The sequence below is a fragment of the Culex quinquefasciatus genome, chromosome 1, assembly GCF_015732765.1.
Source record: "Culex quinquefasciatus strain JHB chromosome 1, VPISU_Cqui_1.0_pri_paternal, whole genome shotgun sequence".
NCBI classification, from domain to species: domain Eukaryota; kingdom Metazoa; phylum Arthropoda; class Insecta; order Diptera; family Culicidae; genus Culex; species Culex quinquefasciatus.
In genome coordinates, this window is record NC_051861.1 from 29,897,827 (window position 1) to 29,915,883 (window position 18,057).

Genomic DNA, 18,057 nt, shown 5'->3' on the forward strand with positions numbered 1-18,057 from the left:
AATTGCTGAATTTCTGAATTTCTGAATTTCTGAATTTCTGAATTTCTGAATTTCTGAATTTCTGAATTTCTGAATTTCTGAATTTCTGAATTTTTGAATTTCTGAATTTCTGAATTTCTGAATTTCTGAATTTCTGAATTTCTGAATTTCTGAATTTCTATATTTCTGAATTTCTGAATTTCTGAATTTCTATATTTCTGAATTTCTGAATTTCTGAATTTCTGAATTTCTGAATTTCTGAATTTTTGAATTTCTGAATTTCTGAATTTCTGAATTTCTAAATTTCTGAATTTCTGAATTTCTGAATTTCTGAATTCTGAATTTCTGAATTTCTGAATTTCTGTATTTCTGAATTTCTGAATTTCTAAATTTCTGAATTTCTGAATTTCTGAATTTCTGAATTTCTGAATTTCTGAATTTCTGAATTTCTGAATTTCTGAATTTCTGAATTTCTGAATTTCTGAATTTCTGAATTTCTGAATTTCTGAATTTTTGAATTTCTGAATTTCTGAATTTCTGAATTTCTGAATTTCTGAATTTCTGAATTTCTGAATTTCTGAATTTCTGAATTTCTGAATTTTTGAATTTCTGAATTTCTGAATTTCTGAATTTCTAAATTTCTGAATTTCTGAATTTCTGAATTTCTGAATTCTGAATTTCTGAATTTCTGTATTTCTGAATTTCTGAATTTCTGAATTTCTGAATTTCAATTCATGTTGTACAGTTGACTCTCTGGCTGTCAATTTTCTCAATATCAATATGGCTCCATCTATCAATTATTTTTCAGTCCCTTCAAATAGCATACTTTTATTTTTCGTTCTATAATTAGATACTTCCCGTTCTCGCCGGTCTTATTTTGGTATATTTTGCGTGCTCTACTAAATGCTGCCAAACATTAATAATATTAATATTATTTTGTTCTATCCGGAAATAAATTTTGCATGGTTCTAAATTAAAAGTTCCCCTGTATTTGTCTAAAATTTTTATCATTGGTTTTTCCGTGCACGTGTTGCTTTGTGTTGACGTTTCCCCAAGCATTTCTCTCCCATTTTCTACCGTTCCTTCTTGAAAACGCTTGCGGGAAAAATGGCGATCTGCCCGTTATTTAGGTTTGAGTCATAGCTAAGTCATAACGCCATCCAAGAGCATCGTAAAAATTTCGATGCTCGTGCTTACGATGTCGTTGCATGATCCATGAAAATCCAACCTAAAAGCTACTTTTCGTGAGTGTTCGCTTAGAATTTCATCAATTTTGGCAGCCCTAAGCAGACCCAAAAGAGCGCTGGAAGAAAAAAAAGAACTTTGCTGAAAATAGAAAAATGGGCGTGGCCCAATGCACTTGGCTGATAAGAATGCAATTTTGAAATATTTTTTTTAAATGCTTGTAAAAAGAATAGCATAACTTTTAATAAAAGTGAAAATAACCAGAAATGTTCACAAAAAGTTGCTCTACATGTTGGTGTACTTGGTTTTAGTGAATTTCAAGGAACATTCTAGATTTTCCAGCATCATTCAAACACGACCGCTTATTAGGCTTAAAATGGGCATATTTCCCCTATAAAGAATGGAAAAATTCACAAAAATATTACAGAAACTAGATTAAACTATTTAAAAGAAGTTAGAAAAAATATTTAAACAATGAATAAAAACGCTCAAAATACTAAGATAAGATTAATTTGATTTAAAAATTTAAAAATATTAGCAAATTTAATTATTTTTGAAAAAAGCAAGAAAAAAAAAACACAAAATTCCGAGCTACGGTGACCCTACGGTTATGGGTTTCGCCTAGTAAGCGGAAGGTGATGGGTTCGATTCTTGTTTGGCTCGGCAAAGTCAGAATCCCATCTAACAGTAAAAATGCTCAATGAGAGTCCTGACCGGCAGGCGATGGGTATCTACTAGTGGCGTTTTGGATTCGCTAATCCAGAACTCGTGGGTTAAATTCTCGCACCGGATTGACGAAGTTAAAAAAAAAAATGAAACAATTGAAAAATATTTAAAAAAAAAATGGAAAAAAAAAACTATCAGAACCTAGAGAGGTAATTCGTCACTTCATTATGAAAAAATAGTGGTTTTGAAATATTTTCAAATTATTCTGTTTTCTCATCAAACGTTCTCAAGATCTGCTCATGTATTGTCCGTTTCTTTCAAAGGTACACGCCGCACGGCATTTCAGAATATGCAATAGACATTGTTGCCAGCGATTTTCTGCACTTTTGGTGCAATATAAAACATACCTGACAACAATGCCAGGCGATTCGAAAAAGAAGATCAACAAAAACAAAATGCGCAGTATGGGATTTGACAGCACGCATTTGCCGAAAGTGCGGCGCGTCGTTTCGAGGCTACACAGAAAAAAAAATGTAAATTTACCCTACACTGAAACCATGTTTTAGATGTAAACATGCTAAATGTAAATTTGAAAACTCATGTAAAGAGCTGAATAGCACATAAACAACCTCCATGTAAATTGAGATTCAATGTAACACTTGAATCTCATGTAAACGAAACTTTTATTTGGGCAAATCATAAATTTGAAAGTATGAAACACATGTAAACGAAAGTTTGATGTAATTTTTTTCAAAATGTAAACACTAAAATAATGAAAATTTCAATTGGTTTGTTTTGCGAGTGACAGCACAAGCGAAACACAAAATCAAATCGATTCAATATTATGTTTGGTGTGCAGCGAAGCGGAAGTGTTTATAAGTACCAGCGTCAAATGTCATGCTGCGATTGAGTCAAAACAAAACATGTTGTTTGTTTTGGTAATCAGTAAAAATTTAATGTTGTTTGGTTGCCTCCTTATTGGCTGATGTTCGTAGTGATTTGTTTTGATTGTTTTGGTGCCGGATCTATTTCGGAAGATATCCGCAAAAGGATCCAGCAGCAAGTTTGTACTGATTTGACGTTTTCTGGGGGAAGTCAAAACATTTGGTTACTACTTGTAAAAGACGATTAAGTTGATTCCAGAAACCCGTTGTCGACATAATTTCGATCAGTTTCTGCCTTCTGAAACTTTTTTCTACAAATTTTAGCCGGTAGCGGACCATCCAGCAAATTCAAAAATCTTAACTCACAATATTACAATTTGCCGGGGTTTTACAGCTTTGATCTGCTGGAGTAGCTTGACACAAAAGGAGGACACAATTAACCACTGTGCCAGGGCCTGGTGAAAGTTACCTTATTCAGGTTGCAGGTCGGAAAAGAAAAATCTATTTCGTTGTGTCCGCTGCAGTCTATCAACCGGGACTCACCGAGAATCAGCTGGCAGATTGAGATTGATTCCCTCCGAAGAGCTGACCCAATGCACTCCGAAGGCTTCTTGGTGAACATCCGCACTGCGAATAGTTTTAAAAAGCATCTCGCGATGGTAAGGATTGTTTCGGCTCTACACATCTGAATCCATTACGAATTTTCGTAATTATTGACTGGAAGTCAAGCTGTAAGGTAATAATTTTTAACAATAGCAATCAAATTCCAAAAAAACAGTGGAATAATCTAAAATTGACGAAAAATACTTCTCTTACCAAATTGTTACTATTGCGAGATCCACAAAAGCGTACCATTTTTAAAATGTTTAGCACTTTTCTCGTTGACAGAGAAAATTAGACCCCTGAGACGTCTGAGACTGAAAATGTAAATCATTTGACGTAGAACCAGCGTTGCCAGATTTTTTACGGGAGGTCTGTATCTTGCCGATTCAGATTAAATCTAGCAAAACATTGTAATAGGGCCGAAGCCGAAGTGTAAACAAATCTAAAGTTTTTTTTTATTAGGTCCTATAAACATATGAAAGACAATAGTTTATTGGTCCTTTTCAAAAAAAAAAACTCTGGAAATAGTCTATCCTGCTCGATCCTAATGTAAATAACAACTGGCATGAACAGGATAAACTCTTTGTTTACACTTGGGCTTCGGCTCTTTTACATTGTTTTGCTTGAAACTATTAAAAAAAAAAAATTCTGGACCTTGTGCTTGCGATAGGTTCCTAAAGCCCTATGTCAACTTTCAACAATCAGCTGAAATCAATTTAAAATGCATTCCCCTGCATTTAGAATTATTTTTAGCATGTTTGGGTTGATTTAAAAATCCATTGAATTTAAAAAAAATGTTCGATGTTTAGTATCGCAAAAAAAATTTTTTTTCGCTAAAAGTTTTGTTTTCGTCAAATCTTACATTTAAAAAAAAAATGGCGATTGCTAAACAACTGAACTTGTGTAAAATGCATTTTAAAACACATGTTGCATTCAAATGTTCAGAATATGGCTTGCTATTTTCATTTTTATATTTTTTTTGCCCCCCTCCCCTCCCTTCCTCGACCCCGGCCAGAGCATAGAGACAAAAACTTTGAAAAATATTTGCGTCGGCCTTATTGTCAACTAAAATATGTTCTGTCAAAAAAGGACGCGAGTTGAACATATAAAAACTATTTTTCAATTCTATTTCTTAGTTTTTGTTTGCTCTGGGGACCCTTAAGATCCCATTTGCTAGGATTAAATTAAGTTATTATCGAATTCTAGTTCCTGACGACCCAATTTCACTTTAGAATCATGAATAAAAATATTTATTTTCATTTATTGATACGCTTAAACAAATAAAGTTATATTAATATATTATATCCAAACAATCCCTAGAATAAATCAGGCGGATTGATGAGGTCCCGTTATCAGGGGTGACATTGGGTCCGAGGGTGAGATTGGGTCATACAAATTTCCTCATTTTTGTATGACCCAATCTCACCCCCAGGCCCAATGTCACCCCTGATGACGGTCCTAACGACGTCCCTAACAAATAGTTTTGCCTTTTTTGTGGACTCGCTCTTAAAATGGTTCTGAAAACTAAACGCAGATTTTTCGTCTACTCATACAGATTTTGTTCACACAATCCAATTTTGCAATCCCTTGAACTAAAAAGCATTTTCAGTCGCGGGTAGTTGACATTTTTCTGCGCGAGCTGTCACCAACACGACCCAGAAAAAAATTGTTTTTGTTTTGTTTTTGTTGTTGCACCATCATTCCCACCAGCTTTGACTGAAATATGCAAGTTTGTGATGGTTATATTTTTGTGATAAAGAATTCAGAATAATTATTATTCGCTTTTTTCAGCTAGCATTGCATGAACCTTGCCGGACGAGGACGAAAGTGCTTTTCTCCGCGAATCGTGGGACAGTGCGGGCACGCATCCTTTGAAAAAAGTGTGAAGTGCTCTAATAAACCATGATAGAGACGCTGCAGCTCCGCGGCCATCTCTCCGGCTGGGTCACCCAGACTGCGACCAACCCAAAGTACCCGGACATAATCCTGTTCTCGTCGCGGGACATGACCCTGATCGTGTGGAAGCTGACCCGGGACGACGCCAGCTAAGGCATCCCGCAGAAGCCGCTGTACGGCCACTCGCAATTCATCAACGACGTCGTGCTGTCCTCGGACGGTAACTACGCCCTGTTCTTCTCCTGAGACAAGACCCTCCGTCTGTGGGAATTGGCCGCCGGGAAGTCGATCCGCCGCTTCGAAGTTCATACCAAGGACATCCTGTCGATTGCGTTTTCCGTGGACATCCGTCAGATCGTGTCGGGCTCGCACGATAAGACCATAAAGCTGTGGAACACGCTCGCCGATAGCAAGTAGGACCAGGAGGACGGTCACTTCGACTGGTTGTTCTGGATGCGCTTCTCGCCGAACCACTCCAACCCGATCATCGTGTCCGCCGTTTGGGATCGCACCGTAGGTCTGGAACCTGGCCAATTGAATGCTTAAGATTGACCATCTGGGCCAAAACTGCCATCTAAACTCGGTGTTCCTGTCGCCTGACGGTAACCCTGTACACGTCCGGCGGTAAGGATTGCAAGGCGTTCCTGTGAGGTCTGAACGATGGAAAGCATCTGCACTGCACACGCTGGAGCATCAACGCGTTCTGCTTCTCGCCGGACCGGTACTGTCTGTGCGTCGCCTACGTCTCGTCGATCAAGATCTGGAATCTTGCCTGCAAGACCATGGTTGAGGAGCTGAAGCCGTCGAAGGCCGACCCGCCGCAGTGCCTGACGCTGGCCTTGTCCACCGATGGACAGATCTTGACGCCGGCTACTCCGACAACATCATCAGCGTCTGGCAGGTGTCCGTGTCGGGCTAAGAAGTGTGCGCTGATTCAATCCAGGGGCAGCAGTCGTCGCCAGGAGAAGAATAAGAACGGCGTGGCCGATTACTCGTAGAAGCGAGGATAATAGACGCCGTCGTCACATCGAAACATCATCCGGAAATCACTGGTGGAAGCAGGACAGAAGAGTTACACTCAGTTGGTAAGTTGTAATAGATTCGCTACAATTGTGGAGTAAAAATTTATACTTTTTTACACAGCTCGCCCACGCCGCTGATTCATTTAACCCTTCCAAGATGGCCTAAAGGTGTTTGAATTTGTTCGATCGCTGGATTGACGCAACAGGACGCAAGCACTGCAACGACGACCAGGGGCTCTACGCCTCCAAAGGTGAGAAGAATTGTTTAGTGGCATAAAATAGGATTGCAGAAATAATGTTGTGGATTATTTCAGCTGTTTTGCAACTAACATAGTACTGCTCAGGCCATCAATTCAAGCGTTGAAAGGATTTTGCTGCGCGACGTCAACCTGCAGCAGGTGGTTTCGGTCGAGCCGTCCGTGTTCGCCTTCATCACCAGTTCTACAGATCGAGCCTGAAGATAGAGCAGATCGAGATGAGTATTCGGCTATGAAGATCTTTAGAGGTTTGAATTGCTTAACTGTAAGTCTTGCCATTTTTTATTTCTAAGTAAATCCGCAGAGCTAAAATCACAATCTAAATTCTTATCAGTGTGCATTTTCTGTAATTTGGTTTTACTCCGTTGAATTTAAAATCCCATGCTATTTTCAAGCTTTTGGTTGCCTGCAGTTTGAAATGATTCTTTTTTGTACTATCTGGTCAATAACAAGCATTAAGTCAATGGAATCATGTGCTTGAATTGATAGGAAATGATAACAAAAGAGTGATCTTTCATACTACGTTTTGGTCATAAAAGTATTTGAAATTTACATGGGATTTAAAATTCAACGGAGTAAAAAAATTTCGAACTTTGGTAAATTTACGTAGATTTCATCGGAAATTTACATGTTTTCGAAACGCTTTTTGTTCTACAGAATTAAATCGGATGGCACGTAAATTTAAAATGAAGTTGATGTAAATTAGCATCATTAATGACGTGCACTTTTGGTACATCATAAATGATGTAAATTTACCGGATTTTTTTTTTCTGTGTAGTTTGCCGCGTGTCTTTCTCGGAAATACGCGCAATATAAAGGAATGGAAAAAAACTGTCAAACACGCAAAAAGGCGAGTTTGTTTTTTTTGTAATAGTCTAATACCTCCTTAACAAGAAAACTTATTCAAAATATTTGTTTTGAACTAATATAAAAAAGTGTTATAAAAATCTCTTAAAACTATTTCAAGAACAGGTTATGTTTGAAAGAATAAATGAAAACTTTACATCGTTGAGATCAGAATTTCTCATTAAACTGTTTGAATTAAAAAAAAACTTAAATCGACTATCAAAACTGAATATAAAATTCTTCAAATTATGTTTGCGTTCACTCTTTTTCATAACCTTTTCAAAGAACTGGTCAAATAAACGCGATTTTGGGGACTTTTCTATTGAACGGTTACGCTCTATTGAAAAGTTATTGCGGAATTAGGAAAGTGCAAAAAAATTTGGCTAGTGATTTTATGTGGATTGTTTTTTTCTAGGTGTTAATTTTCAACAGCTTTTTGAACCAACTCTAAATTAATAGGTCAAGTTGAAGCACAATTCCAGCTTCTTCAGGCCAACAGAAATCCCAACAACTAAAGCTTGTATACCCGAGCAGGGGTAAATAACACGGGAATACCAAATTTTGGTATTACTTGGGCTAATAACAGCGACCAAAATGTGCCCTTGGTTGCCAAGTAATAGATGGTAAAATACCATGAAATCATACCAAAGTCTTGTATGTGAAAGGGCACAAAAATACCAAAACATGTTATTCCAAAGGTAAAATAATACCACAAAATAAAATCATTTCATTACCAAGTTGAGGTCTTCTGAATTTTTGAACATTGCTTGAATACCAAAACTTGGTATTGCCATGGTTTTATTTTTAGGTATTCCCGCGCCCTTGGAAAATCAGATTTTGGTATTCCTGTGGTCTTCCACAAACATGATTTTGGTATGATTTCATGGTATTTTACCATCTATTACTGGGCAACCAAGAGCACATTTTGGTCGCTGGTATTTGCACAAGTAATACCAAAATTTGGTATTTTCATACCATTTTTAGTGCAGCAGTTGCAGTTTGTGAAAAAACGGAAATGATCCATATGCAACAGCCAAATCTACTCACCTGATGATTCCATGTTGTTATTAGTGATATTCTTCACCACACCGAATGCTTTTGTCATTGATGAACGGCCTGTGCTTGAAGTTCTTGAAGCTTCTGAAAAATAACAAGATTGAAAAATAAGTATTATTAAAATGAAACCGGATTGAAATTCACCAAAATTCAATAATCTCTCGATTGACTCTTTTTTCAAAGTATTTGGTTTTTTCAAGGCATTTAAGTGCAAAATTTATTATCTCGCCAAAATTCTAAAAAAAAAATCCATAGTTTCAGAGAAAATTGAGGAAACCTTTCAATACCAAAATGTGCCATCCTGACTTAGAAAATTTTCCACAATTTCAAGTCATTTCTGTAGGGGGTATATCAAAAATGTTTAAAATCAAGTTTGAAATTTCCGGTTTTCAATGAAAGCATTCGCTTTGAGACATCATTTTAGCGCAAAATTAATTATTTTGTCAAAATTGGTCAACATTTTCCCATAGTTTCAGAGGAATTTGATAAAACACTGTAATACCAAAATAATACCAAAATGTGCCATCCTGACTTAGAAAATGTTCCACAATTTCAAGTCATTTCTGTAGGGGGTATATCAAAAATGTTTAAAATCAAGTTTGAAATTTCCGGGTTTCAATGAAAGCATTCGCTTTGAGACATCATTTTAGCGCAAAATTAATTTTTTTTTCAAAATTGGTCAAAATTTTCCCATGGTTTCAGAGGAATTTGATAAAATACTGTAATACCAAAAGAATACCAAAATGTGGTATTTGATCATTGACAAATTCTGCAATTTTGCAATATCAAAACAATACCTTAAATTGGTATGATACCACATTTTGCTCTTGCATAATCCTTAAGACAAATTTTCAAGGGTCCAGGAATACCAAAATTTGGGATTGATACCAGAGAAAGGTATTATTATGCATTTCCCTTGTTATTTACCCATGCTCGGGTAGCTAGAACTACAACTAAGGCTACCCAACGCTCAATGGCTCCCTCTATGGCCGTCTGCCGAGTTTTTTTTTGCGCTTCATCTCTTGTTCCCTCAATCTTCATTTAAATTCAAATGAAGAGCAAAGTAAGGTTGAGAGAGAAAAAAAAATCCACAGTACGAAAGCAGAAATCCATTTAATGCTTCATAAATTTCATCCCATTTCAAATAAAACGAAGTGGAACGGCAACTAGGAGCAACTCATCGGGGGAAAAAAAATCTCGTTGCCCCTCTCTGTTTGTAGATTCCACCGGCAGGACTCCTGTCCAGAGGTTGGTTCTTCGAATCCTCACTGGAGAAAAACAGTATTGAAGGACCCGCCCGATACAGTGTGGAGTACAAATCTCGGGCACAGAGCAATAGAGCGAAAGCTACGAGTTTGTAACAGAAAATTGCTGCAAAACTTTCTTTGTCAATTTCTAACATTTTTGAACAGTTTCAGCAAAGTGCCAGCAGAGTGCCAAGTCCAACTGTCCATGGTATGGTATTCCAGGACTTCTCGCTTCGCCTTCTATTGGCATCGCACAAACTGAATCCTGGAGTCCGGATTCAGAAATAGACTGCAAAATCCTTTTGTTGACGCTTTTTTTGCCTCCTCTACTTTCCACTTGCTCGACTGCCACGGTTGTTGTTGGTTTCGTTGGAAAAATGCACGTGGAGGGAAAAAAGGTGGATTTCGCGTATAAATAAATATATAAAACTAGCTCTGTTAGTGCTCCGATGATGGCCAGAGTGGCTCAAGCTCGGCTAGGGAAAGAGCTGTAGCTGGCTCAGTAGTATATCTGTGGGCCGTCTTATTTTACCCGAGACGCTTGCTTGCATCAAGGCCACTCTTGGAGTGTCTGATGCCGTGCTCTTAAGTGTCTGAATAAAAATAAGATAATGTTAATTTATGCAGTTTAAAGCACCCTCATCTGGGTCGAATCGGGACCACAGTCTGAATAGAGACTGCAGTTTTAGAGTACTTAATGGTTGTACAAAAATTGTTGATCTGGGCCTGTTCTAACCGAAACCAACCAGAAAAATCTAAATATTATGCTCCAACATGGTCAAAACAACTATCCCAATTCGTCCCATGTGTCTTGATTCACCCAATTTGAGGGCACATAATTTTTTATATGATATTATTTTTGTCAATTTTATTAAGGCATTACAAATTTCATATAAAAATCTTTTGTTTAGAATAACTTGTCGAAATACAGTTTTAGCAACTCTTGATTAACAATTTAACAGTCTAATAACGGTTAAAAAACCAATGTTCAACAAATTTGCTACAAAGGTATGCTTAGTCCCGTAGCTCAAACAATTTATTTATTTTTTCTTTGTAAGAAATATTTAGTAAAGATGCTTTGATTCTTGAATTGTTCAACAGTTTCTACAGTTCTAACCTTATATGTTTTTGTGTTGTATTTTCATTTGAAAATGCCTTAATTAAATAGTTTGCATTTCAGTAACGTTTTTTGTTTCTATAAATTAAGTAATTTTTCCCAAAACCCAGAATGTGCGAAAAATAATTATTTTGAGAAAATATTAGGGTTTATTTTTGCAGTTACAGTACTTGTTCGGCAACTTGACTGAGAACGTATCCCAGTTACCGAATTCTGCTCGCTAACTGGGCTGAACGAAAAATACCGAGGGGACCACCGATGTATAATATCTACTTAATGAAATATAAAAATTAAAGTTTATCAAATTAGTGCCCAGAGCTAACATTTAAGTATCATTCAATTTTGACTTTAAATTTCATAAAAAAACTTAAAACATTTTTTTATGTTTTACACTTGATTTTTGCATTGACTTTTTGTTTTTATTTTTTGACGTTTGTCTGCCTTTGAACTAGGCTACAGCTCAGTTATCGAGCGCCCAGTTAAAAAGTAGCCCAGTTACCGAACAAGTACTGTATCTCCATTTTCTTCAGTAGCTTTGACCGACTGATGCACCCAACTCCCGTTTAAGGGTTACCTAAGCAGGGAGGGGTTTCTCGAGGACAATCCAAATTGAATAAATGTTTCTGGCTCGGGGTCGCTTCAGCACCGTATTCGACAATCCTCGAATCCCGCGCGCTCCGGTAAATGAGATTTTGCAGAAGAACTCTTCCAGCGGAATCAACAAAGTGAAAACAAAATCTAGCAAGGAAAAATGTGGAGACCCAAAAAAAAAAAAACTGTGCCAGCTGAAATGCAATTTCACGCTCAGCTGTATCGACAAGATCGCTAAAGACGGGGTGGGAACCAAAGAAAGACAAAGGGCTTATGACATTTTCGGGACTTTGAAGATGAGACAAGTGGCAATTCAACGGGGTCACTTGAGTGAATGCTGCTAGGTTTCGGAATATTGCAGCAAATAAAGTTTTAGATCATTCCGAAGGATTGACCTCGAGGTAGATATGAAACAGAAAAAGTAAACTTTCCCGAGGCAACTGATGAAGCGAACAATTCACAATTTATTGCGGAGCAAAAGGAAGAAACGGAAAAGTTACTGCCACCACGACGAAACAAAAACAACAGCAAAAATATGCGAATCAGAGCGAAACTTTGTTTAGACAACGGAGCTAACGACGAAGAAGTTTTGGAAGGCCATCAGGATCAACGGGACGCTGGAAGCCAAACGAAACGAGAACACTACAAATGCAACCAATAAAAGTTGTTTCCACTTTATTTAACTCACCAAAAGGGGCAATGGGTGTAAGGGAGCGGTGCGCGGAAAGTCGATGACGGTGAAATCCTAGTGACACTCTGGATTCGATGGATGTGGTGCGCGAGATGGGACCGCCGAAGCGTTGCAATAGCTTTTGTGCTGTCGATTTATATACAACAGAACCTGGATGATAAGATAAAACGAAATTAGGATATAAATGCCAACCGTCGATGTAAAATTGTTGTCAAACTATCGACGTTTAACTGTAGTGCTCCGTTCTGTGTGGTGCGCGATCAGGCGAATTTCGGGGAACGATTGAGTGTTTGTTTGGTTTGAGATGCAGTTCTCGGAAGAAATCGATTGTGAAATGTGGTGATTCATTTCGATGAGATTCTTTCATAGTCACACATACGATAACCACCAAATTTTCGGTAATCTGCGATAGGTAATGTGATTTTGAATTTTGTATTTGAAAAAACTACAAACCAACAAACTAACAACCAACAACCGACAACCAACAACCAACAACCAACAACCAACAACCAACAACCAACAACCAACAACCAACAACCAACAACCAACAACCAACAACCAACAACCAACAACCAACAACCAACAACCAACAACCAACAACCAACAACCAACAACCAACAACCAACAACCAACAACCAACAACCAACAACCAACAACCAACAACCAACAACCAACAACCAACAACCAACAACCAACAACCAACAACCAACAACCAACAACCAACAACCAACAACCAACAACCAACAACCAACAACCAACAACCAACAACCAACAACCAACAACCAACAACCAACAACCAACAACCAACAACCAACAACCAACAACCAACAACCAACAACCAACAACCAACAACCAACAACCAACAACCAACAACCAACAACCAACAACCAACAACCAACAACCAACAACCAACAACTAAAGACTTATCATCAAAAACAAAAAAAAATCCACTCCATCAGTCATGCAATAGTTTATTTCACCAATGTCCTTAATCCGTCGGCGAAACAATCTCTCAGAAGTCTACGCCACATCAGCAAACATCAACAAAAACTCTAAACCTCGTTTTTCCCGATGAGAAATGAAAACCGCGGCGTGACCTCAATCCGCGACAGTGCACTTAGTCTATGACACACAAAAAAATGGTTCTGTTATGACCAACTGGATTGATTCACAGATGACTCAGCCTCAGACAAGTGGACAGGTCTTTAGAACTGGCAGGAACCAGCAAGACGACAACTCTGATACACAACTTAGGTCCGTTTGTCTGTGACAGAATCCCTGCTCCATAGTGCCAGCAAATCACTTTGGCAACTGCTCAAGAAAAGCGAAATTATTTAAATTCGCTGCACGACTTTTCTGCCAAAGTTACAACTTTGCTGCCAAAGTACACTGCTGGAGGCACTCTCCAGCGCCATGCATATCTCTGTCTCGTCTGACAGCTGCTGCTTCTAGAGGGCGTGATGCCGGCTCTCGCTTCTTGAGGGATGATGACGTTTCTGAAGGGGGCATCGCGCAGAGGTACAAGCTTTACCACACACATCAAACTTATCTCGGAGGAATTGCTGCTGCTGGCTGGATTGCTCCGGTGGGACACGGTGCTCGAAACCTCGGTCTAATGGCGGGCAAACTCCCCAACAGCTACAACCGGATCCACACGGGGGCGGGATTGGAGGTTTCTGAAGGGACGGCGGTGCCAGTCGCTCGTAAAATAGAATGAAGCTACTGAAATTTATAACTCCATATCTGGAATCAACTTTTTATCTGGTTATATGTGCAACGCCACGCCACGTGCATTCGCAAACATGCAAGCACTGGCGTACGCTGGCTGGCCACGGCACTGCTGATAACCGAGCCCGACCACGTGGTTTTGGAACATGCAGTTTGGGATGCATGACGACGACGACCCTCCCGATATGATGGTTGGATGTGGCGCACAAACTAAATTTTTGGACAAATGGCCGGCCCCGGGGAGAATTTATTTCAATTTCAAGCTTGTATGAATGAATGGATTGGTTGGTTGATAAAAATCAGGTCCGACTCTGGTAACGTCAGATTGGATGCATTTGATATTACGTTATAGTTAAGACACGGACGTCCGTGGTTAAGATTTATTGTCATCCAGAATATTATTTAGCTCATAAATTTAAACTGATTGAAACAAATTAAAAAAAACAGCTGACATTATTTTTAAAAGTTTAATTTGACATTTAATTTGTAATTGGTAAGTTGCAGAAGCTTTGATAGAATCAAACAAATAAAAAAAAATATTTTTTTTATGTAGTAGTAGTTTATGCAATAAGTTACAAAAAGAAGATTGTTCTCAGCACAAAAAAAGTAAATAAGTTTTTTTCATGACTCATGAAGAACATCGGGGTTTTATTTTCAAAGCTGATTGGTGATTGGTTTTATATCAATTTGCTTCAATATTTATTAGTATTAAAATTCCCGGGAGTCTCAACAAAATTTCTCGGAAATCGAGAGACACCAAAATGGGCGATTTCCCGGGACTCAACGAATTAGTTTTAGCAAACATTCCATTCAATTATTTCTATCACTGTTTTTTTTTTATCTTCATCACGACCGTAGCTGCAATAAATCAATATTCCATCAATCGTAACGCCAAATTGGCCACCAACTCACCATCTTGCCCCCACAATTTCATTGGACCGCCCAGCCCACATTACCGAACGGCGCTATCATTAAATCTAATCAGATTTTGGTACGTTCGTCCTTCCTGCAGTCCCCCTCCCATCCGCCGTTGCCGTCTCTCACCTGGCATATTTATTAGATTTTTCTGCTGATTTTTCGCTCTTGTTCCAATTTGCTGGCAGAGGCCACATGCTGTTTTTGAGTTCGGAAGACCCCCTCCATACGTTTGACGACCCCTACGTACGTGTGCCACAGTACGGAGTCCCCAACCCGCAAAGGTGTGTAACGCCGAAACGAACCAAGTCCTAAATCAGGTACCGACGCAGAATAGCAGATGTCCGTCGCCGGTGCCACCGCCTTTCAATTACGGATTATTATCGCACCATCGATCACTTGGCGGTGTCCGAGGGAGGTTCGCCGCCCATGCCACGAGCTGGGACGAGACTTGCCCGAAATCGAATTCAGTCAATCAAAGAAAGTTGTCACGTACCTTTGGCGTATTCGTGGAAGTAAATGCAAGGAACTGTGATGGAAGTTGCTGAAAAAAAGGACAAAACTATCACAAAATTTGATTTTTGTATGAAGTTTACTTAAATTTGTATCAAAGAAGCCATCGACATGAAGTTATTTCTGAGTTGACTTGGAGTTCATCTAAAGATAGTTCAAAGTTGACTTCTACTCGATTGTCTCTCTCAAGATATTCCTGTTGTTCAAATGTGAGAGTGTACTTTTTCTCACAGATGGCCTAGTACGTTCGCCGGAAGAATCTTGCGGAAGGTCCTGATGCTGACGTGGAAGTAAGGCCAGAAATGCCTTACAATTAATTTCCTTTTCATTTTCCGCTAGGGCAGCTCACTGCGAAATCTTTCCCACCACGATGGGGACAAAGCGGCGGGGAACGAGCGAGGGTGTGTATTTTTGTACGTGACAATTTCCGAACTCAGTAGTTTTTCCACCATTGATTTGGGGATCCAGGGTTGGAGGGGTCATTCGTGCCGAAAGCAATTTTGCGACGCCCTTGTCCGGCGGAATTAGTCCAATTGACGCTGTCTCGGGTCCCCCGGAAAACTTCCAATACATGTGTCTGCTGCTGCTCTGGTTTCATTGGGAGTGGTCCAAGCGCTATCGATTAAATTAGTTTTCCAATAAATTTTCCTCCCATGGCAGTAATCCCCAGCGCACATATATTGCCGCAGTTGAGCTATGTTGTCACGTTTGCTTTTGACGTTTCGAGAGGTATTCAAGTGTCTGAGTCTGACGATTCGGTTGCATTTGAATCAGCAAATCATGAACAACAACGGAAACCTTAAACAGTTAGTGGGCACTAAAGTGCGGCAAAACCGAACAAAATGTATAACGAAGGGCAACATCATTTTGAGCTTTTTGACAGGTTACAACTATTTTGGGTAAAAATGTTCAATGAGAAAAGGCACTGTTAAGGGCGCAAGGTAAAACATTGATAACCGTGCAATATGGCGTCACGTCCAAGCCGAAAATGCACGTGCGGCACCAAAGCACAACCGCGACGATATGTGGCGATGCAACATTCCATGGGAGTACGTGCACGTGAGGGTGTGTACGTGTGTATATTTGTCAGTGTGACATCAAAACTGCATAAATCATGCGCAATTGGGCGCGCACTATCAAATTAATTACGCTGGTATTTATCGCGGATATCGCTGGGTACAGTTCTGTCCAAAATGGTGTAAGTTAACCGGTCGTGCATTTTAGAACAATAATTTCAAAATCATTTTGATTATTACTGTATCCTGTAAAGCGTACTCCGTGAAATCAACTGGAAATGCCAATTCGTCACACAGCAGGTGACAATGTTGCAATTAAGAACAATACCGAAGCTGTGGTAGAGCTTTATAGAAATTTAAAGTTGTTTTCAATTTGTTTGTGGAAGTGGTGTGAGGCTGATGCAAATAAAAAAAATCAAAGTTTATGTCACCATTCTACTTGAAAAATTATATAAAAAATCAAAGGAAAAATATTCTTTTTGTCGAAAAATTATCTGAATTTTAATGTTAACAGAAGTCTTATTACAAAAAAAGTGTCCTCGTGGTTTATGGTTGGTTGCTCACAATATCAGGATAAATAAAAAAAAATCTGATGCGGATTCAAAAAAAAAAAAAAAAAAACGTTACTTAATCCACCCTTAGGTGGTTGGTGCCTTCCTCACATTCGTTGGAAAGGTCATTAAATTACCTATCCAAAGATAGGTTGCATGATATATTTGGACAACGTTTTCATCAAAATATCTGAGATCTGTCCTAAAAAAGTGTATAAATAACACTTTTTAAGTGCTCATAACTTTTGGTAGGGTTGTCAGATTTTCAATGTTTTGAACGCGTTGGAAAGGTCTTCTGATTACCTATCCAATGACAGGTTGCATGATAGATCCGGACAACGTTTTCATCATGATATCTGAGATCCGGCTTCCAAAAAGTACATAAATAACACTTAACCTTCCTAGGATGTTAAGAAAAACTTACGTTAAAGGTGTTAAGGGGCCCCGGAATTGTAAATGCTGGCAAAAATCCATTTTGCAACCGATTTTCGTTCTTTTGGACGCAAATGAAAGGTATGGATGTCTAGAAAGGCACATGTGCTATGCGGACCCGATTTGGCCACTTTGGTTCCTGGGAATCGATTCCAAAGGAACAAATTTTAGGGCAAACCAGCTTTCATAAGTTTTATTAGCTTTAGCTATGGATTAATGCATAATAAACTATATATAATCTCTAAAAATACGAGTCATACGCTCCGGAACAGGTTGCATGCCATTTGGACCATATCTGGTCACTCTGGAACCGGTTCCGGATACCCTGGAAGTGGCCAGATTGCTATTTTGGTAAAAGCCTATCGTGCGACATATCAAACTTCATGGAATTACATGCCATGGACACTGGAACCAGCCAAAAGACAATTGGACCATATCTGGCTACTCTGGAACCGGTTCCGGATACCCTGCAAGTGGCCAGATTGCTATTTTGATAAAAGCCTATCGTGCGACATATCAAACTTTATGGAAGTACATGCCATGGACACTGAAACCAGCCAAAAGACAATTGGACCATATCTGGCCACTCTGGAACCGGTTCCGGATACCCTGGAAGTGGCCATATTGCTATTTTGGTAAAAGCCAATCGTGCGACATATCAAACTTCATGGAATTACATGCCATGCACATTGGAATCAGTAAAATGGTGGCCAGATATGGTCCAGTTGGCTTTTTACTAGTTCCAGCGTGCATAGCATGTAATTCTATGAAGTTTGATATGCCGCACGTTAGGCTTTTACCAAAATAGCCATTTGGTCACTTCCAGTGTATCCGGAATCGGTTCCGGAGTGGCCAGATATGG

The 18,057-nt window shown here is 38.8% G+C and overlaps 1 pseudogene; it reads left to right on the top strand.

Moving 5' to 3' along the window:
• The first annotated feature begins 5,204 nt into the window (after positions 1-5,204).
• LOC6054028 lies at positions 5,205-6,149 on the top strand (annotated as a pseudogene).
• The last annotated feature ends 11,908 nt before the right edge of the window (positions 6,150-18,057 follow it).